We start from the raw sequence: 23,252 nt of genomic DNA, 5'->3' as shown, positions 1-23,252 counted from the left end.
GCGATTAATCGTTTGACAGCACTAATCTATATATAAAAGTAATAGAAAATAATGTTTTTAATAATTTTGAAATGAGATGGGTTGATCATTCACAATATAATTATTTTGTTTTGTTTAGGCTACTTTCGACTACTTGAATGCATGACATGTCATAATAACGAATGCCTGACTCTGAGGTAGTTTCCCAGGTGCATTAATGGCAGCATTAAATCTGCTGAAAAGTATAAACACTGTGACGCAATCAAAACATTGTTCTGTTTGTTTGAGAATTCTGACAAGTCCAACATAGCAGCACTGGCTCAACCAATGAGGTGAGTTCGGGGGCGGGGCCGGTGGTTTATCTGACTAATAGCACTTATAGGTTGGTGTTTGGGGAACCTGTTTGATTATTTTTGTTATTCTGCTGGATGTCGCTAGTTCACAGAAACCGCACATTTCACTTTTAAATAATAACACTGTCCAGAATAACACAAAAAAATATATTTTTTCAAATTTTTTTGGCTTTTCTGCCTTTATTTGAAATCATGGTAAAGGAGGTGACAGGAAAGTACAAAAAGCGCCAGGGGAAATAGGACCAGAACATCACTCAATCTTGGCTCGACATTTTGATGATTCACAAAAACACCAATTTTATGCATAAAAGAGATAATAATAAAAAAAACCTCTTGTAATAATGTTTTATTATGGCTATTTACATAAAAACATGTTTGAAACTATATAACCAATAGATGAATACAACAGTTGCTATGACCCAGTTGACCAAAAACAGACTTTGTTAAAAATACAAGAAATTGGCTCGATAAACAGATTAGTGGCTTGAAGCTTGGTTGTCATATTAGCATTCGGTGCCGTCGCTGGGGTGAAAGTCAGTAGAGATCAAAGAGATCAAAATGCCTCGCGTTACAACTGTGCCAAACAGATAAGGTAACAATATGGGAAGACACTCTGATGTACACGCAATGTTTATTCACTCACAGCATCTCGAACAGGACATTAACGACAACAATATCCAAGCATGAGAATTCACCCTCGAGTTACGGGGAAAGACGTACTGCTGGAAATAACTGTACTGCATGAGCTGCTACCGCAGGAGCGTTTACAGGAATACAGGTCTGACTACTCCTTCCTGAGCTGTGCAGCAGCAAGGAGGGAGGCAAATGTGTGTCAGACTTTCAGTAAGTACTCACGGTACGAATGTGTCACACGAATGCAAAGCCCTGATCACTGCCTGCTTAGACAAGATCCAGCTGAGTGTTCGGTGGAAAAGGGGGACAGAGAGGAGGAGCGAGTGTGTGACCTATGCTGAGCTTTGGATGTTAGGCAGCTGTGTTCTCATCTGTGCACTAGGTTCATGCTACGAGATTTAAAACAGATCACATGAGCCACCGTAACATTACAGTACACTAATTCACTATTGCTCTGCAAGAAGAGAGGAAAAAGGGTTGGGATTATGGAGAGACACCATTGACAGATGGACTGAAAAACTTAAAGTTATACACTGGAACGTTTCACTGTGCTTACAACTTAGCGTGACTCAAATGTGGAAGCTAAAAAAATCCTTTGATGAAAGGTTTCTGTCATGTATTGAAGTAGTCTTTTAAAATTAATTTACTAATTTGCTGGCCACTTTTATCCAAAGCGACTTACACTTTAATCAAATTATACCATACATTTGATCAGTACGGGATGTTTTTTCCAGAGAACTGAACTCAAGACCTTGGAATTTATTGCTCCATAATCTACCAGTTTCACTACATTAATACATTTTATTAATTCTGTGACTCTAGCACGTTTGAAACAGTATTTGCCACCTCTTTTTAATAGTTTAATGCAACATACCTTAACGTTCAAAAGTTTGAGGTCGGTAAGTTTATTTTCAATGTTTTTGGATGAAGTCTATTATAAATAACAAGAATGCACTATTATTAGAAATGAGATTATTACAAATCAAAATGACTGCTTTTTGTATTATAACAGTTTTTAAATTGTAATTTATTCCTGTGATGACAAAGCTAAATTGTCACATGATCCCTCAGAATAGGATCATGTGACAAGTCCTGACCTCGTGTGTATATAATTTCAAACATTTAAAAAAAAATTACTTCTTGCGTGTAAAACTTTTTAATAAGGAAAAAAAAAAAATACTGACTGTCCCTTTAAGACATTACAACCAGTAACTATGGTGTTTACTAGGGCTGGGTAAAAAATATTGATTCTCCGATTTTAATCGATCTTCAGTTTAACGCAACGAGAAAGAAAGCTGTTTCAGAAGTTATTAAATTTTCATGAAATATTAAGAAGACTGATATTTTTTTCCTTTAGAATAAAGAGTGCCAATGAATCATTCACAAAATGACCATGAATATGGATTAAAAAAGATTTCACATCCATGAATATGGATTAAAAATTATTTCACACCAATTTTTAGGTCAAAATCAGGGTTATTTATTGAGTAAAACATGTAGAGTCATTTAAAACAACAGATCAGTCTTCTCTCTAGCTCACATGGAAAGCCCAGAGACAGGCAGTAAGGAGTGAGTGAGAGAGACAGAAAGAGAAGGAAGCCTGTTCCTGAGGCCTCCCCTCATTAGCATAAAGTGAAGCCTGGTAGCAGTAGGCAGCATTGCAGTGTGCTTGAACCTAATACAGGCTGACAGCCTCGCGCACCCTAGCCCTGCCTGCATACACATACACACACACACACTCTGCGCAGACGTAGATCTGTCAGGCAGCTCTTCTCACTCAGGAAGTGCAAGTGGCTGGGCCTGTTGCCTCGCTGCCTGTTACCATGACAAACATAGTCAGCTGGGAAGTTGGGAACCCACCCAAAGAGTTGACAAAGACAGCGAGAGAGAGGGAGTTTGGGGGAAAAGAGGGGCTGAGGAAAGTTAAAGAAAGAATTGTTTCTCTTCTTTCACTGCACTGCTTCTGAGAAGATGATTCAAAAACAATAAACGACTAGCTAGAGAGAAAAACAGGTTACGTCTGCCGAAGATGGATGTGCATTCCAAAGCATGGCGTTTACATACAGAGCATGCAAATAATTCATAAGATGGAGGGTTTATGAACAAGTAAACAAGATTTACAATCATATGCAGTCCAGTTCAGTTCATTTAGGGGGAGGGGGGCAGAGTGAATTATTGAGTTTAAAACATTTAAAACTATAAGCCATGAGATGATCACTAAAACAAGTTTGAAATGGAAAAATAACCCAACAAATAAATGAATAAAAGAACAGTGACATAGACATGAACACAAATGATAGTCGAGATATAAAAATTTAAATTGTAACATCCATAAAAATGTTAGACTAGAGTTTTGCCAAAAAGTTGAGGATGCAATTTCAGGCTGTTTTCGAGAGGTTATTGGAAGGATGAGTAAGAGAAAATGAGTCTAAGAATGACTCAAATAATAAAAATAGCATCTTACACAAAACAACTAAAAAGTCACAGCAAATTTGTGTTCAGATTTGAGTGATTCAAAGAGACAGACAAAAATGTAACTGTAAAAAACAGGCAAAAATCATGGAGTACCACAAACAGTTTAGTCTTTCGTTGTGGCTATAAACTCACCCAGAGTGGCCCTAGAACTGTATGCCATTGTCTGAAGCTTTCAAGAAGGTCTCTAGCAAATAAAGTTTCCCACAGTAATCCACACAGAGGAATGCCACGGCAGCTGAACGCGTCCTTGTGACTCACGCTGAGGAGTGGATACGACTGTCTGCAGCGCTCAAATGCCACTGCCGCCCCACCCTACGCATTCCTTCTGATTGTGCATCTGACTGCTTCTGCTTCACTCCATCATTTTACTTTCATCTTCAGTGTGAAAGGTCAAAATGTGTATCGTTCTGCTCCCTAGTTCAGAAGTATACTGGCCAGGGAGTTTCTAGGCCAGTATACATTTTCCACTCACGTGCACATCAATAACAGCTTATTATTCAGGAATTATTTTATTACTACAAACCGTTTCGGTACGGGTCTTTCTGTTCGGTACGCATGTGAACCGAACTATACAGTATTTATTTTTTTCAGGAAATTCAAATAATAAATGGCATTTTGGGTCTGTGTTCCTTTGTTTTTTTATTTAATATTGAAAACAGAAACATGACAAAACGGCACCATTTTCATTTTATCAAAAACATTGAAAAGACAAGAATTCGCCTTAATTTTTCCTTTTTACATTCAGGGGTAGAAAATGGATAAACAGCTTGAATGTTTGATTTACACGTAGGGCTGGGCGATATGGCTGAAAACTGTATCACGATATCAGTGTTTCGTATCGGTCGATATCGATAATTATTGATATTTTTTTTAAGGTGGTACATCAAGTTCGTGGTATTACCAGTCTTAGCAGGGACGACGGTCTTGCATAATTTGCAGACGATATTTGGTCTGACTACGGTCAGACTTATAATATCCAAAAAACTGCCATACTGGCGAGCTGACTTTCTCTTTTATTTACAATTTCCTCGCTCGCTGCGGCACTCATTTTCTGCTTATGAAGAGGAATCCAGCAGACCAGCCAATAGGGTCTGGCTGCAGACGTGCACTCTCAGCCGCGCGTGCGCACTTAGACACGAGACAACGATATGGCGCAACCAAACGTGATACTGTTACATGATTGGCTGTTAACGTGTCACTCCCTACGTTGCTAGGTTACCAGAGAGCGAGTGCCTTTGTTAATGCAACCAAACTTGCTTCGCAGCCTTTGTTTTCTTCCGACGAAGAATAAAAAATATCGAATGTTTTATCGAACACATTTTTTATTGATATCGTTCACGTGTCTATCGCGATACATATCGTTATCGTTTTATCGCCCAGCCCTATTTACACGTGTGGGAGGGAATTAAACGCCCCTTTTCACTGATTGGTCAAGCAAAAATTAAACCGTGCCCTCATCATGTCATCTTCAGTTCTGTGCAACAGAATAAGAGTCCTTGGCTGTTAAAGCATTTATTGCAACTCCTACATTTCGTCTCTCTCTCATCAAACAACCAGACTAACAAATGGACAGGGTTCACTTCTGTGTAAGCATAGATTCTATATGGCAATTATCAGGTGCTTATTGCAGAAATATGTATGTACCTTGGATCTGCAGCCACATTACCCTTTTAGTCTATTTCATTGACTCACCGCACATTTTATTTAGCTGTCCAGTTATCAAAATCTGGGTGGCAAAGCTCCGTGACGCACTGGACAACACAGGGTGAATGCATTACATCAGTGGTCGGCAACAGGCGGCCCATGGCTGCGCCCGCAGCCAGATTATTTTGATAGCGGTTGGTTCTGAAATAAATCTGTCATGACAGAAACAGTTGCTCACGATCAGAGTATGTGAACGGCGCGCAGAGAGGTGTGATTTTGAATGGAGCGAGGAGCGGATTTTTTAAAAGTCCGAGCGTCGTGGTTTTCACTCGCTCCAAGAGCGCTCCACCACCATCACAAGTACAATTCATGCCAGCGACCCGTAATATAACTGCATATTTAGCAAGAATTCACATGTTAATATTTAGCTAGCTTGATAGAGAAGGATCACTCAAATCAGAAAGAATGTGACTATATGATGATGGCAATGGACATGAGCGGTAAGTTATAGTTCTTAAGGAATTTGTTCATTCCTTCTAGTCAAGATACTGAATATTTTCAGCTGAAAGCATGATTTAAACAAGTACTACAACACTTGTTCACACGCAATCGCTCTCTCAATATTCAAACAAATGTAATCTTACAGTGCTACTTCATCTGTATCCGATTTCAAATGAGCAGAAATCTGTAAGAAATGCATCGATCCGTAGGTAAAATAACTGACGAAAACGTAGTTATTTTCATCATAAACAAAATTTGCACTGCAAAAAGCAGCAATTATAATGCTGACAACCATGTTATTAGTCATGTGGACGTGGTAGGAAAAGAGTTTGCACACTAGTGTTCCAATAAGTCACTTTGATACTCTCCTGTTATTTTATTTTTTAATATATTTGATGAACAGAACTGTGATATTTAAAACATACTGAAATACTTTAGACGCGGAGCGGTGTTTCTGATATGAGTGTGGGTGGAGCGGGAAATGGTGAACCCGGAATGGAGTGATTATTAAATGCTCGGAGTGCGGAGGGGAAATTGTTGATGCTCCACGCCGCTCACATACTCTGCCGGACACCGCCACACAAATGTTTGGCTTTTTGTTTATGACTGTCCGCCTACAGAATTTAACACAGGGTAACAGCTCACTACGAGTTACAAAAGACACTAACAGTCTGTCACAGGCAATTCTAGTTGCATTTTTCATCAATTAATTTCTGAAATTATCCTAATTATCCAATTATTTCATTTTAGACACAAGACAGTGTGTTTTATTTGATTTAAAACACACGCGTTTCATTCTTGAATGAATCCGAGTCTTTGAATGAATCGTTTGAGTGAGTGGTTCAATACGGAAGCGTATTGCATTCACTTGAGGAAAAAAAATCTACTCTGTTTTTCTGAATTAACGACTTAATTATCTCAGAATTACGAGATAATTTTTCATTAAAAAAAAGTTTTTGCTCTGTTGTTCTGAATTAATGACTTAATTATCTCATAATTCTGAGATATTCTTATAAAGTTTAATGAACTGCATTTATTTGCATTTATCAAAAATATTAATTAAATTTGTTAATGCATTTATTAAATAGAAATCATTTAAAATGTCTTCACTCACTTTTTATCACTTTCATGCATGATGAATGCATCTTATACAAATGTTTGAGTGGTATCATTGTTTCCACAAAAATATTAAGCAGCAAAACTGTTTTTAACATTGATAATAATGAGAAATGTTTCTTGAGCAGCAAATCAGCATATTTGAATGATTTCTGAAGGATTATGAGACACTGAAACTTCTGTTTGTAAACAACAACAAATTTATAGACGTTTCTAATGACGAATGTTGTGAATTAATTGAACGCTTTTAACTGTCCTGCAGATGGAGCCACGAACAGCGCTCTCAGGACCAGTCAGTCCATGATGTTTTAGAAAACAATCTTTTCGCAGTTTACTTAGGTAATAGCTTAAGGTCATTTGCGCAATTTCAATCATCATGCAAATCACAGTCATATTTGTGGACCGTTACACCCCTTATATACACACACACACACACACACACACACACCCGTTGGTTTTTTGTGGTTTATGGGGACTCTCCATAGGCGTAATGTTTTTTATACTGAACAAACTGTGTGTGCTACTGCCCTACACCAACCCTACACCTAAACTTAGCCCTCACAGGAGACTTTGTGAATTTCAAAAATTTTTAGAATTTCAAAAAAACACCATTTAGTATGTTTTTTAAGCCTTTTGAATTACGGGGACATAGGCAGTGTCCTCATAAACCACCTTCATATTGTAATACCTCTGTCATACCCATGTCATTATACAAATTTGTGTCCTCATAAACCACATAAATATGCACATATACACATACACACATACACACATACACACACACACATATATGTGACCCTGTAACACAAAACCAGTCTTAAGTGTAACTTTTTCAAAATTGAGATTTATCTGAAAGCTGAATAAATAAGCTTTCCATTGCTGTATGGTTTGTTAGGATCGGACAATATTTGGCCGAGATACAACTATTTGAAAATATGGAATCTGAGGATGCAAAAAAAATCTAAATATTGAGAAAATCACCTTTAAAGTTGTCCAAATAAAGTTCTTGGCAATGCATATTACTAATCAAAAAGGAAGTTTTAATATATTTACAGTAAGAAATTTACAAAATATCTTCATGGAACATTATCTTTACTTAATGTCCTAATGATTTTTGGCATAGAAGAAAAATCTATAATTTTGGCCCATACTATGTATTTTTGGCTATTGCTACAAATAAACCCCAGCGACTTAAGACTGGTTTTGTGGTCCAGGGTCACATATATCAGTGTCTCTAATGTTTAGAGGACTGAAGACCCTTGCTAGTGTACAAATTTGTTCAAGATAAAGTGACGCACATTAAAGTGGAACTGAGAACTATGATGAGACACAACCAAAGAGATAAACAATGTAGGAGGGAAGATCTTCACCACTTCTTGGTTCTTTTACTCTCTATGCTTGTCAGTTGCAACTTACCTTAACCAGAGTGACAGGGCAACCTGTACACTGGCTCCTGACCTGGATATATTAACCATAGGGAGACAACAGGAGGAGCCAGAGAGGAGGTAAAAAGAGGGGAACGTCGAGTTCTCCTCAGTAAGATGTGCTGGGGCAGCACACAGTGTTCCCTTTGCTCCCTAATGCACCAGCGCTGAGCAATGACCCTGAGTGAAAACTCTCCAAGGAGAGGAAAAAACACAGCGTCAAAAAATGTCTATGGTGCAAGATGGGCTTTATAGAATTTGGCAAAATGGCTGGCAGAAGCCCACCTTTAAAGGACGCCTTTAGAAGCACAACTTAGATCCCGGTTGCGGCTCCATCCAGTAGCTAAGTCTCTGAGACACAGTACCGGATAACGGTGGAATTAACGTAAAAAATAAGGCAGAGGCCTTTCGAGAGGAGAGCTCTGACTGAGTTGTCAGAGCAGAGTCTGGAAATATGTCAGGGCTGCTAAGCAGGCTGTACGTTCTGTTCCAATCCTACACACAACACATACGACACATGAGGGACCGGGTGTGATGCTGGAGCTTCGGCACTGGGTGTACTGGTGGAGATGGAGTGAGAGAATGCGGCAGAAAGGATGGCGTGAGCAGGCGAACAAGTGCAGCGGAGAGGATGGAGCACAGAGCGCAGAGTTTTCAGTGATATTATGATCCTGTAACAGGATCTGCAGATTTCCATGCCTGTGCTTCAGAGCTCCCCTCCCCCCTCACCTCCACACAGTGCTATTTCAGATCCGGAGGGTACTGATTCCCACAAACACACACTCACTCACGCTGTCTCTAGCTCTCAAACACCTGCAGAAATAAATGCACGAATGTAGACAAAGTCACATGCATGTTGCAAAACACTGAGATTTACTAATGGCAAATGGGTGCATCAGACATAGCGGACATAAACATACATAAAGGATAACACCAGTCATGAAGCAGATGCTACTGGTTAATGCTATTTTGCCCATGCATAGGGATTTTTAAAAAGTCTTTGTTTACGAGTTTTAAGCCATGAACCAAACCAACGAGATTAATCACAACTATCTACCCATCTATCTACCCATCTACCTATCTATCCATCCATCGCTACTTGCTGGACAGTGGCACTTGGAATTAAGGGGAGGGGCATTCTAATTCTAAAGATCTGATTGGACAAAAATCTGTGTAATTCAGAATGAGTCATCAATATTTTTAGTTTATATTCACCAGAAGAGGAAGACTGCATATTTTAAACAAAACTGATGTTTGCCAACAATTAAGGAGTAAGAACTAACTTTCACAAAACTCTAATTGTGCTTTTTCTGGGTTCTTCAATGAAGATGATAGGAGAGGGGAAAAACTTAGAAACTCTCATTTCTGTAGTCTTATTATACAGAAACATTTCCAGCACGTTTCACCATGCTCTCCACTTGCTGCAATTTGTTGCAGTGCAAAGATGGAGTGTCATTTATATGGGAACTCCTGATAAAGGCTCAATGACACTGAACAAACAAGCAAAACAGTAAGAAAGTGAGACAGATTAACAGAAACAGGGAAAGAGGCAATACAGATAGAGAAGGCTGTGGGAGAAAGGATAGACGGAGAGGGAGATGTGTGAGACGGTAAACATAGAGCGATTGAGACAAACAGATGGAGAAGGCCCAGACACCACTTTCTCACACAGCACCGAGTGAAAGCTGCAGGGGTCAGACAAACGTCTGACATCTTAAAAAGTAAGAAAATAACATGTCTGTAAAACTGCCACATTCTGGATCTGTACTGTACCTCGCCATTGCCTGTTGTACAGTGCATCTGTTACTTTACTGCAGTTTTTTAGAACATGATCTCATTTGTATTGGCCAAAACTGAAATGTAATAAATGAAAACATCAGTAACAAGCAAGTCTGCACTTTGTAGCCATGTAAAACTTTAGAGCTGTCTGTCTTTACTTTCAGAGTGTCTAAGAGAGCTGATGAAAACTCATTCTGCAACTAATGCTCTTCAAATTAGCAGATAAGTTGTCCGTTTGTCACAGCCTTTTTGAGCCACTGTGAGTCATAACTAGTAACGATATGTAAAAAGAGTGAGTAATGGCTGATATAATTCTGCTACATTATATATATTTTTCTATTTGAAAATTATCTTAAAGCTGAATTTATTTGTCGAAAATACAGTAAAACAGTGATATTGTGAATAGGGTGATTAATCGTATTATTGTCATGAGTTAACTCGTGATTAATCTCAACTTAATCGCACATTTGTATTTGTCCTAAATGTACCTTAAATTAAAACTTTTCAAGTTTTAATACTCTAATCAACATGGGCATGGACAAATATGGATGCTTTATGCAAATGTATGTTTATTATTATTGAAACCATGGTCAACATAGAGCATGAAGACTAGACATGTTTCAAAGGTCATAAATGTTTTTCAAAGAACTTGTTCATGTCTATTAGACACATGAAAAAAAGCTAATTTACTTACACAAACCTGTTTACTTTTTTGCACGACAGGGCAGCTCACTTCTTCTGAACATGCAAAATGTACATTTATAATTTATTATTAGATTTGTTTGCCTCTCTGTGCCCACATAATGTATTTTGATGCAGCTAAATTCTCAAAACGGTTTTCATTATATATTTCACTGTTTCTGTTGTCAGACAACGGAATGAATATGAAATAGTGACTGAAACACGACCAATTAAGACTAGGCTACATAACGGCTCCCCCTTCCAAGATGTTAATCTGCATAAAAATCCTGACAATCGAGCCATCGTCTGATATAATCAAACACACATAAGATAATGACAATAGCTGGGCTGTGATTTCGGCTCTACTTGCATGTAAAATTATAGAAGCAACATAATATCTGTGTTTAACTGAAAGCGCTGCTCCTCTCCGCCGCTCGCTGAACAGAGCAGATGCACAGAGAGAGAGAGAGAGAGAGAGAGAGAGAGAGAGAGGGGGGGGGGGGGGGGGGGGGTGCGCGCTGGGAAAGCAAGACCTCGCGCTCGCATGGCAGTACCGGCGAGTCTCAGAAACTAAATAAAGTTTGGGCAAACCCTAAAGATTTGTCGCTAGGCGCTTTTTTGAAGAGGGGGAAAAAGTCACTAAAGGGGTCTGCAAAGTCGGCAAAACTGTACATCTCCATATCTCCAACCATGGGCTAGGCCACGGGTGAAACAGAAAATGCACGCTGTGGTAATCGCGCGTAAAAATTAGTGCCGTTAAAATTTATTTGCTTTAACGCGTTATTTAAGGGTGTCACATGATCCTTCAGAAATTATTCAAATACACTGATTTTGTGCTCAAAAAAACAATTTTTCTAATGATCAGTGCAGTGTTAAAAACATAATTTTGTGGAATCCATGAACAGGCATCTCCCAATGCAAATATCACCCAACCCAACTAATAGGCCTAGTGCAGCTATCAATCTATCAATCAGCATAAAACTGCAATTTTATAAAAGTCTCTCATAAATGAAGGATAGATGGAGTGGATGACACACTTCAGAGCAGGCAGAGCTGTGGATCTCGGTCTCAGAGAGCAGCAAAGAGGCGGCACATACTCTGAGAAGCTTCTTTACGTCAGCAAGAGTAACAAGACAACCCACCTTACAAATTTCCCCACAGGCACTGAATGTTGCAAAGCACTGTATCATGCACATATACTGTACACACTACCACTGGAGATGTTCACTTTGTTGGACACCTTATGCATAAATTAAGGAAGGATGTATGAAAAGTTTGCACATATGTTTACAGAAAACACTCACAGTAATTTTACACTAAAATCATTCCCTAAAAAATTCCACTGTTTCTGGAGTAACTTATGCTGTGCTGTAATATATGTTGAACAAAAAAATGGGGAGTGCAATATAAGAGAGGAAAGATTCCCTTAAACTTCTCCTAAACGTCACACTCCTGTTAAAAAACAGCTAAATAGTAGCTGAGAGAGGAACGCAATTCAAACCGGTTTGACCAGAGCACTTGGAGCAGCATGTGAAAGTGTAAGATAGGCACGCACACACACAGTTACAAACACCATTTAAATGAAAATAAAACTCAACAAGCAACAGGTGATGGAAATGAAACTATAAAACAATAATTATTAGTCTTCCTTCTTTTGCGTTACTAGTCCTCCTCTTTTCACCAATAAGGTACAGTATCATATCTCATTTCAAGTGATTAGTCTGTGAGACAGGCTATTTTACTGAAAGTAGTATATAACTGAAAATTATCTAATTCGCAAGGCTAACAAACCAAGCCCAACTTTGCAGCATAAACCTTACAGGAAAAACATGAGTGGCCCAAAAACATGTACTGGTACAGAACAATATTCTGATGTCCACTCCTCAAAAAGTCAGCGAGGTGATTTCTGGACACTTTCTGGACACTGAATACACTTTGTGACATTTACAATTAAATGAGGGACAAAACCTCATTTTTCTTCTGTAACTGTGTAGCAGGAAGGAAGTGCACATTTAAAGATGACACGGAGAGCACAACATGTAAATGTCACAGAGTCCGTCTTTTTGTTTAAAGGAAATAAGACAGCAATTTGACGAGCAGACTGACAAAAACAGGGGTTGTAATCTACTTTGCTTAATGTGAACCGTGCATTCACTAGAAAATCCAACTGGACCTTGATCCTCTGAATTTACTGAGTGTTTGTGTGTGTGTGTGTGTGTGTGTGTGTGTGTGTGTGTGTGTGAGATTCGGACTTTGAATACCAGTGTGTCTGACAAGGATAGCAACTGCAAAATAACTTCTGCTGTGAGTCGCCACAGATTTCACCGACTTCTTTACAGTAAAGATCATGAATAAACAGTTTAAGTGATGAAAACAACACAGTATCTTCACTACACTGTTATAAACTTATTGCTGCAGGTTGTGACTTAACATTTTTCTTCTTCTAAAATTAAGTTTGATTAAGAATTAAACTTAATTTTAGAAGAAGAAAAATCTTAAGTGAATGGAGCAAATTCACATACTGGAAAATGGCAGTGGGGGGATTGTGAGGGACAGTGTCTTTATGTCTCAGTAGTGTGTGAGCAATCAAGACACTGTCCCTCACAACCCCCCCACTGCCATTTTCCAGTATGTGAATTTGTTCCATGACGACCAAATAGGCCTAAATTTATTTATCGTAATCAGAAGCCAAAAATAAAATAATCTACTGTGTCAAAGCCATTCAATGCTTATTTACCATTTAATCAAACCATGTCTAATTCAACTGTGAAGTGAACATTCAACTTTGTACAAAGTGAAACTGTAAAAATCATCATAATGTTATAAGAACATCTTATTTCCATTCATTTAACATGTCACAATCATTTCAGAGTTTCAATTTCATCAGCTGTTAAATTCAAAGTGGATGGAAAGTGCTATAAACATGCTGTCACTTTGATTTTAGTTTAAAAAAAAAATCAGTAAAGAACAATTAAACTTCTATTTTAGTGAGTTGAAACTGTTTACAGTTACAGTAAAGCCCAAAATCAAGCACGTATTTCAAATTTTAAAAACATCCGATTTTAATGTAAAGTGTCTGTCTGGTTCTGGATCTCTGTCCCAGAGCCGAGCTCTTTCAGGCAATCTGATCAGTATATTTAATATCAGTACAATAGAGAGCAACCATAAAAAACATTTAGAAATATCAAGGTGTTCAATTTGACTCAACTGGCGACTCGGTTCGGCTACAGAGAGGGTCTGCCTTGGGTTGCGACATGCCTGTGAACTTTCCTAAGCTCGCACCGACCACCAGACAACAATGCGTGAATACACATATGACTGTTGCCTCTGCTATGTGCAACATCAGCGACGCCGCAGCGTTTCCACGCCACTTACATGATCTCAGTTATTTATGAATAAGCCCCGCGCTTACCTCGTCTGCTTCAAGTGGAGGAATAAACTGAAGCATCGGGATGGTTCTTTGTTTTATTGTTGACAGTCGGCAACGATAAAACTCTCGCAGCTGATGGGGAAGGTCGGCAGTGAGTTTGTGGAGAGAGAAAAGGACAGCAGACTATCCGCGAGCCCGGAGTCAGTCACTATGACCGACACAATCGCCTTCCAATGCGAATGACGTCGAGAGAGACTTGTGCTCGACTACACCGAGCCTTGCCTCGGAAAAGTCCAACCCCTACACACGCAAGCACTGCCTCCACGCGTCCACCCACTAACTCTCGGGCTGTGTCTCAAATACTAGCTCGCTGCCTACCTAGACAGCGTTTCGGACGCGTCGCGAGACACTTGCGCGAGTTGAACTGACGCCGACCGCGTCTGTGATGAAGAAGGCAGCTCAATAGTTTTCGAAACATGGCTCTATTCTATCTGTATATAGCGTATAGGCAGTAGAAATGGGACTGACAAAAGTTTTTTCGTCGACATGTCTTGTTTCATCTGACCTAACAGCGCCTGAAGCTCTTAAAAATTAAACCGGTTTTGCTCGGTGTAAGGAGCTCTGCAGAAAATGTGAATCTACTACTTCAGCAGGTCAATCTAAATTTCATATAAACAGTTTTATTTTATTTTGAGTTTGCAATTTTTTACTCAAATGTGTGACTGTTTAAACCCCAGATTTGTGTAGGCTACTTTTATCAATTTTCTTATAATAAACATTAAATAGGCTAAATGTAAAAGACTATGCACAATAGGGCTGCACATTTAGCCTAAATTAAGCTGTTGGTCAGTACAGGCTAGCTATAGTGAAGGAAAATATTTGTTTGATAATTTTTACTTAAGTTACAGGGTTGAAGGTTGAGCATGAGGAATGCAGTCAACATGACAGTTTGTGTTAAAATTGAGAAAATGGAATGTGATTATGTACTGCCATGCTGTAAAAAGTGTTCAAATCATGTAATTATTTTTCAATAAAAACAGTTTTTTAATGGGGGGTTGGGGGGGGCATGCTTTAAAAGGGTTGTGTACAAAATGTTGGCCACCGCTAAATATTAAATTTTTTTATCATTAAAAGTTCATCAAAAATGTTTTTTTTTAATGCATACATAAAATAAATAAATCTGATTGAAATAAATAAGTGATACCAAAGTGTGTCGTGACGTATTGTCAAGTATGGTGACCCATACTCGAAATTGGTGCTCTGCGTTTAACCCATCCAAGTGCACACAAGTGAGTAGTGAACAAATGCACACACACACACACACACCGTGAACACACACCCGGAGCAGTGGGCAGCCATGCTGCAGCGCCCGGGGAGCAATTGGGGGTTCGGAGCCTTGCTCAAGGGCACCTCAGTCGTGGTATTGAGGGTGGAGAGAGCGCTGGACATTCCCTCCCCCCACCTACAATTCCTGCCGGCCGGGGGCTCGAACTCGCAACCTTTCGATTACGAGTCTGACTCTCTAACCATTAGGCCACGACTTCCCCATTGTATTACAGTACACTGTAATACAAAGTGTACTGTAATACAAAGTGTACTGTAATACAAAGGCTAAAAAAATATGTTCTTGAGTGCATGTAAAGAAAAAGGGTTTGTTTGTGACGAGTTGAGCATATTAGAGAGCAATATGCATGCTTGACCCTGTAGTTCCCAACAGCTGCGTACTGTATGACCTTACTGATGATGCTCCTAGAGGCCTCAAGCTATCGAACTGCCACCACATGGCAAGGACAAGCACTGCATGGCTCATAACCTGCTTTATACTGTATCCCTCTAAATTAATACTACAGCTGTATAATAACAGTTAAACATACAGTTAAATCAAACAATACAATTCAAATGTAAAATAAACAGCTCACAAATTTGTTACCAACATCAAGCATATCTAATGCAAAAAGTCTTTAAAATGCTTTAAAACTGTCTAAATGATTGCTCTGCCAGATATAAATACACATAATTTTAAACTGGACACAAGATGATATATGAGATCATAAAAGTGGCACACTTCTTTTAAGCAATGCATCATCCCAGAATAAAATGCTTCACTGTCTGCCCTTTATTTTTAGACTTGATCCCCTGTATTTATGTGGCAATTAAGCATTATTTCCAAAGTAAATACACAATTCAAAACACATAAATAAACTTTACTCTCTCTCCAAGGGAACCAACTAACACACTTCAGCAATGCAGTGTGATTTATTGCCACCACTGCAAAAACACAGGGCACGTTTCCATACAGCGTACACCGATCATGCACGATTGCCAATGTATTTGGCAATGAGGCATAACGAAGGGCACAACGCTCACCTATTTTAAGTCAGCATCATGCTTAGGTTTAGGATGTTGCCTGTTCAAATGTTAGAGAAAGTCTTGCATATTGCACAAACAAAAAACAAACTTTATTAAACATCTAAAGCCACATACACATCTCACACTTCTCTAGAGCTATGGCTCTCAAATTTCACACATTAAAACAGCACTGGAGTGAACGTGAGGCAAAAAGCAGCTGTGTGAATCCGTGTTCCTGTGTCTATCTCCGTGTTGTAGCAGAAGGGTGGTTCTAAATAAAGATTTCAGGTCAAAAACAGGAAATGGCTCAGTGAGCAGTCTAGGTAGGACGGAGTAGTGCTGGCCGCTGGGCGGCATCTAGAACATCCCCTTTGTTCCCCCCACACTACAAGCAAGGAAGCGCAGCCCCCCCCCAATCCCCATCTCCCTGTGTCTCTCTTTCTCCCCTTCCTTTCTCTCTCCCTCTGGATCTCTTCTGCCTTTCTTTACGAAGCCTGTCTTATTCGTTGTGACAGTGTATGATCATTTGTTGTGGGACCCTCCCAACAATTGCCTCTTCAGCAAGAGCATTGAACATGGCACGGACAGTGTGGGCATCCATTCAAAAAACATATGAGTCATTACTGAATAATGAGCAACTGCTTTATTTCCTGAGTTAATCCTACTATGATATGCAAATCTTTCTTATTTAAAGGGATAGTTAACCCAAAAATGAAAATTTAATCATCATTTACTCACCCTCATGTTGTTCCAAACCTGTATGAATTTCTTTCTTCTGTTGAACACAAAATAAGATATTTTGAAGAATGTGTGTAACAGTTGTTGGTAGGCATTGACTTACAAAGTATAGAAAAAAGTCAATGGCTACCAGCAACTGTTTGGTAATTGACGTTCTTCAAAAATATTTTCTTTTGAGTTTAACAGAAGAAAGAAACTCATTTTGGAACAACTTAATTGAGAGTTTAGACAGGATTAAAATTTTTTGGTGAACTATCCCATTTAAGTTGAGAAACAAACAAACAAACAAAAACTCTTAGTAAAGTTTTTATTACATACAGTCCCAAAAATAAAGATTCCAAAAAGGGGGTTTCAGAAGAACCATTCCCCCCCCCCAAAAAAAACCATTTAAGTGAACAGTGAAAAACATTTGTATGAATTTTCTAAAAAAAAAAACATTTTTGTGTGTGTGTGCAAAAGAAATGTTCCATGGATGTTAAAAGTTCTTAATGGACCCATACATGGCAATAAAGAACCTTCATTTTTAAGAGTGTACACATTAATACATACACACACACACACACACACACACACACACGCACATATATATATATATATATATATATATGAAGAGTTTTTTTGCAAAGACAGATAACTCTGTTTTTTTCTTTGTTTTTTATTATGTTATCATGGTTTTATTGTGTTAGTTAACTGTTTTATTTAGTAATTTTTTTACCTAGTCAAAATAACCCAACTGCAGTTTGATTGAGATTAATTGGAATGCACAATGAAAAAACATGATTTCTGAGAATTATCTGTTTTGCAAATGTATATATATATATATATATATATATATATATATATATATATATACAGAATATACTGTAGATAGATAGATAGATAGATAGACAGACAGACAGACAGACAGACAGACAGACAGACAGACAGATAGACAGATAGATAGATAGATAGATAGATAGATAGATAGATAGATAGATAGATAGATAGATAGATAGATAGATAGATAGATAGATAGATAGATAGATAGATAGATAGATAGATAAAAGTTAAAGCTCTGCCATCATTTACTCATGTCATTGTTACCTTTATGACTTTCTTCTGTGGAACAAGATATTTTGAAGAATGTTTTTGTCCATATAATGAAGGTCAATGGGGTTCAAAACAACCTGGACAAAAAAAAATCCCTTTAAAATATTTATGGTTCCACAGAAGAATGGTTTGGAACGAAGGTAAGTACTGCCAGAATTTAAATTTATGGTCGAACTGTCCCTTTAATTCAAAAGCCTCAGAACAACAGGTCATGTAAAATGTGAAGCCCTCCACTATGATATGATGACAGATATTTGGTGTTGATATCACCAAAAGTGGTGTGAAATCATGCTGCTGTATTACACATAGTCATGCAAACAAAAGAGCTGCTTGATTGCAGTGCTGTTAATTACAGGCCTCTTCAGGGTCCCAGTGACACACAGACACACAGGGTTCTGGTGCCAGCAGAAACGACCCTGACTAAACTCCTGCTAAACCCTCCCCTCCACACCACAGTCCACTCCACTCCTCCTCTACACTCCATTGAGTACCCTTGGCAGTCTGTCTCCCTCATTATCTAATTTGGCCATTATCATGCAGACACACTTCAGCAGGGGGTGCTCCCTCATCTTAACGTCATAACTGATTGTGGCCTGGAAGAAACCCATATGGAAAGAAATTATATATTATATTAAAAAGTATTTTATATATAGCCTACTGTATATTTTATATTCAGGGGAAGTAATTAAGTTTTCCTTACAGCAGCCTACATTTAGGCTTTATTAAAAAATATTTATTTTTATTCAAAAGTGTTATGTTCATATATTACAGACAACAAATCAATCAAACATGACATACAGTCAGGTCCATAAATATTGGGACATCGACACATCGATGTCCCAATATTTATGGACCTGACTGTATGTAAACGTATTTTCTGGGATGGATTTGATTTTGGTGGATTTTTGTATATTATGAAATATAAGCGTTTGGTCTCGTTCTGTCTCGCGTATCTTGTCAGTGTCTGCGCTTGCTTGGCCATTTGTTGTGAAAAAATAAGGAAAGTGTGTCCAGCTAAGTTCAATTAGTATTTTGTTAGATGGGTATATGAAAAAAGCTTAGTTTACTGCGGCAGCGGTCGTGGCAGTTGTCATGTGAAGTCCTCCTCGTGTGATGACCGAAGAGTGTAAAGACCATCGACTCCACCGGGATGGGACTCCGGCCAAGGATATAAGTATCACTTTTTTATTTCTCCTCTTTTCTACTACTTGTTTCACTTCTGTTTCAGTTTTTATAACCATTTCTTACTATGTGGAAGTAAGTTGTTGTTTTTAGCATGTGTGTTTGGTGGTGTTATTTCTTAGGATTACTTATAAACTATACTGTCGTGATTTGTATTTGCTATCTATTTTAATTTTAGTTAAATAATGTCAGAATTTATTATGTCTGTATAGGTCTTTTATTAAGTTTTAGTTTTATTTAATTGGAGTTATTTTAATACTTCAACAAACTAAATGGAAATGAAATTATATATATATATATATATATATTGAATTTATAAATGTGTATATATATGTATGTATGTGTATGTGTGTGTGTATGTGTGTGTGTGTGTGTCTGTGTGTGTGTGGTGGTACATATATATATAGTTTTTCTTTTGGTGTTTGGCTTAAGTGTTATGTTAGAATCATTATTATACTCATACATTTTGTTCTTTAATATTTGGAATTGTTTTTAGCTTTATTTTTATTAATTTGTTTCATTTAAATGTTAAGTTTTGAAATTTTGTTGTATGCATTTGTCATTTTTATTTAATTTCTTTATTTTTAAAAATGTGTATAGTATTTATAAAGTTTTAGCTTTTAGTTTTGGATCTGTTTTTAGTTGTTTTAATACTACAATTGATTGCTTCTGTTGTCCTCATTTGTAAGTTGCTTTGGATAAAAGTGTCTGCTGAATGACATAATAATAATAAATAATAAGTAATATATATTTGAAAATATTTTTTTATCTTGTTTTTTGCCATATAGACTTGTAAATATACACTACATTCAAAGGTTTGGGGTTGGTAAGATGCTCACCAAGGCTACATTTAAATAAAATAAAATAAAATAAAATATAGTGAAACAGTTATATTGTGAAATAAATATTATAATTTACTGTACAGTATTTATCAGAAACAGAAACCTTTTAGAACTTTACTGTAACTTTTGATCAAGCAACCTTGCTAAACAAAAGTATTAATTTCTTTTAAAAAATTCAAGTTTCTGTGCAATTACATAAGTTTCACATATCTTTTCTTGTCTCATGACTCATGAGCACTATGAGCATGGTAAAACACGTAGCACTGGGGTTGAAAAAAATTCATTTACAGAAAAAGTCTAAACTGTCTGTTTCACTGAATCTATATAAAACTGATTCAATTACTTGTCATGACTCAAAATAAAGAAAGTGAAAAGTTCTCTTTGTGACATTGCTCATACATTAAAATATTTAGTTAAAAATATATCCAAGTAAGTATTGCTGTTTATTACCATGCAGTGGTATATTGCATATAAATAAAAAAAAAAATAAAAAAAATCAAGAAACATTTTTCCTGGATTCATCAAGCTTCGATATATATAAATGCTATATTTATTTTGAAATATTTGCCAACAAAGGCTGTTGAACTGGATGGTTTCTCTGAATGCAGAAAACAAATCATCCTGAAAAATATTTTCTTGACTGTATTGCCCAGCCGTAGTGGCTAGGGAAGGTGAGAAGTCAAAGCCGGTCTGAAATCGGATTCCCTTTTGTTCTTCATTTATTTAATATTCGCAGTGCTCGGCCTGTGTCTGAGGTGCACCACGTGCCAGGCTGTCAGACAAGCATGACATGAATCTCCCCTATGCGAATCCAGCTGCCCACTTTCCCTATGGCCAACGTTATCGCATTTCCCTCCTGTGCCGCCTCCACATCAGAATCAGACCCTTACAACCCAACTCCTCTTACTGCATACATGTGCAGAGCAATGCTACAAACCCTGAGTCATGCAACATTTCAGAAAGAGAAACCTGGAGGGAAAACTGAGATATGAGAATGTGTGTGCGTAACACTCTTGCCTAGCAGGAAGTGGGCAGGTAAAGAAGAGAGGACAAGATAAAGAGCGGAAACACAAAGAACTCAGATATTTAATTATAGGGATCATCTTAACACGAGCAAGCGGGGGAATTTACAAGAAAGCCTACTAGCAATGCTATGATAACAGTCATTTAAAAATAAACAGAAAATGTGATAGCTGGATAACAATCATCATCTCAATAGCAAGGAAAAAGAAGATAAATGAAAAAGGCTTATTGTAAGTCATCCATCACTGTTCTCCCTAAGGTGCTGTATCTTAAGGCAAAGAACAACCGGCTATGCTATGAGGCGTGCTGTGCTTTAAAAAAAAAAATTGAAAGAACACACTTTGTGTACACACTTGTGTTTTATCCCATTTCCATGGTGATTATGCAGAACAATATTGATATAACACAGTGTTTTCCAACCCTCCTCCAGACATTAGTAGGTTTGCGTGTCTCACATGAACATACGCTCACATAAATACACTTACACACCCCAGCTGGAGCAAAATCAACGCAATGATGGTTGCGGTTTTGGAAGGGGAATCCATATATGACAGGACACCATACATCATGCTGTTTTTCTCTTTCATTCTGTGACTCTCCTGGCTGGGGCTGGGGAACTTCAAAACGCTCAAGATGTGTTTATTGGGAGCCAAATTTTTGAGTGAACACAAAGACCCAAAATGAGCAGACAGGTCTTACTTTAATGGCATGAAGTTTTGGCACAGAACATATTCAATAAAATCCAGCAGGAAAAGGAAGATATTTCATTAAAGGTTGGTGCCACGGCTAAAAGGAAATTCTCAGTGGGAGGATAAAGAGATAATAATTCTACGTGAATATGAAGGAAAAGGGTCAATGACACGACACTCTTTTTTTTTTTGTCCGCATCTATTAATTTATTTAAAATTCTGTAACTCATGCAATGACTTGAATGACTGTAATTTTCATTTGAATAAATAAAAATTAATTTTGATACATTTTTTTGGGAGGCATAAGGTATAAAATGCCAGTGTGATACAACTCTGCTGCTATTATAATTAAGTGGAAAAAAGGGTCCCACTTTATATGAAGTGGCCTTAACTACTATCTACTTCCATCAAAAAATAAGTACAATGTACTTATTGTGTTCATATTATATAGAAAAACACTTTTGCTGCTACTGAGGTGGGATACGAGACAGGTTTGGTGGTATGGGTATTTTTAAGGGTGGGATAAGGTGTAAGGGATGGGTCAACAGTATAATTATAAAGGTAATAACAAATTAATTACAGATATAATTACACAGGTATTTTTTAAAAATATAAGTACAATGTATAAACACATGTACACAATAAGTGCACTGTACCAAATGATTAATTTAAATATAAGTACATAGTAAGGCCTGTTAACATAATGTGGGACCAAAAAAGACTTTTCTTGACAAGAAAAATAATTTTACTTGAGATTTTCAAATTCAAATTCAAATTTTATTTGTCACATACATATACATACGTAGTACGACATGTAGTGAAATGTATTGTACGACTGTCCAACAAATTGTCCAACAAAATTAGAAAAACCTCAAGTTTACAAAATACAAATAGAAAAAGTACAGTAAACATATATACAGAATAAACTAGCAATAAAATAAAATAACAAATAGATATGAGAATAAAAAATAGAATATGATTCTATATAGATTCTATAAAAAGTAAAGTGTATGTCAGTGATAAAGTGTCCGTGTGCTGTGCTGTGCAGTGCAGTAAAGTGTATAAGTGAGTAAAAGGATACTAAAGACAAAGACAAATGGTATGTAAGTCCCACTCATTTATCCTTTCGTAACCTTCTACAAATTAGTGCAGATTGTACTTGAAAAATGTGCAAAGTGGAAGTGTGGGGTGATGTGATTAGAGTGGAGAGTGGTTTAGACTCCGAATGGCCTGCGGGAAGAAGCTCCTCCTCATTCTCTCTGTGTTCGCCTTCATGGAGCGGAAGCGTCTCCCTGAACGCAGCAGAGAAAAGAGTCCATTGTTGGGATGGCTGAGGTCCTTCACTATCTTCCTGGCCCTGGTCAGGCACCGCTTGCTGTAGATGT

General features: G+C 37.6%; 1 protein-coding gene across 3 annotated transcripts in view; it reads right to left on the bottom strand.

Moving 5' to 3' along the window:
- The window catches only part of LOC306882016 (SERTA domain-containing protein 2-like), a 46,550-nt gene that overhangs the window by 5,035 nt on the left and 18,263 nt on the right, over nt 1–23,252 (bottom strand). The window contains exon 1 of one of the 3 annotated variants that reach the window (XM_079436442.1): nt 13,998–14,196. The exons of the other annotated variants lie outside the window; for them this stretch is intronic. The gene's annotated coding sequence lies outside the window, so the exon portion shown is untranslated. Of the gene's footprint in view, nt 1–13,997; nt 14,197–23,252 lie in introns of those variants that run through there. 3 annotated transcript variants of the gene reach the window in all.

The sequence above is a fragment of the Barbus barbus genome (genome assembly GCF_936440315.1).
Source record: "Barbus barbus genome assembly, chromosome: 16".
NCBI lineage: Eukaryota > Metazoa > Chordata > Actinopteri > Cypriniformes > Cyprinidae > Barbus > Barbus barbus.
Note: the sequence above shows the minus strand (reverse complement) of the source record. Positions and strands in the feature narration are given on the sequence as shown.